The sequence below is a fragment of the Octopus bimaculoides genome, unplaced genomic scaffold (assembly GCF_001194135.2).
Source record: "Octopus bimaculoides isolate UCB-OBI-ISO-001 unplaced genomic scaffold, ASM119413v2 Scaffold_106354, whole genome shotgun sequence".
In the NCBI taxonomy this organism is placed as follows: Eukaryota; Metazoa; Mollusca; class Cephalopoda; order Octopoda; family Octopodidae; genus Octopus; species Octopus bimaculoides.
This window is the reverse complement of record NW_026420900.1, coordinates 1-381: the sequence shown is the minus strand read 5'-3', so window position 1 is coordinate 381 and position 381 is coordinate 1. Positions and strand designations below refer to the sequence as shown.

Here is a 381-nt window from a genome sequence, read left to right as displayed (position 1 = left end):
TATATCCATCAAAATCATATGCTCTATGGGGCAAAAAGAAAAAAAGATAAAACATGAACAACAGGTTCAGATTCAGGATCCGGAGGGATTCGAACACTCGACCTCCAGTTTACTAGACTGGCGCTCTAACCAACTGAGCTACGGAGCCAGGTTGCATGCAGTCTTTCAATTATTATTGTTATGTCTTCAATTATAGCGTAAAAAATTTCAATAACGTTACTACGTGGGAAACTCATTTTCCTGACCAACTTATAAAGTCTGTGGTTTCGTCAAATCGTTACAAGGTCTTCAACATATTTACATACAGTTCTGGGTACATAACCCTCCCCGTTCTACTTTGGTTTCTATCCTTTAGGTTTCTCTTAAATTTAGAAACGCTGA

At 38.1% G+C, this 381-nt stretch overlaps 1 non-coding gene across 1 annotated transcript; it reads right to left on the bottom strand.

Moving 5' to 3' along the window:
- Nucleotides 1-74: 74 nt before the first annotated feature.
- On the bottom strand, nucleotides 75-148 carry Trnat-agu (transfer RNA threonine (anticodon AGU)). The gene has a single exon. It is a non-coding gene; the product is annotated as a tRNA-Thr (tRNA).
- Between the last annotated feature and the right edge of the window lie 233 nt (nucleotides 149-381).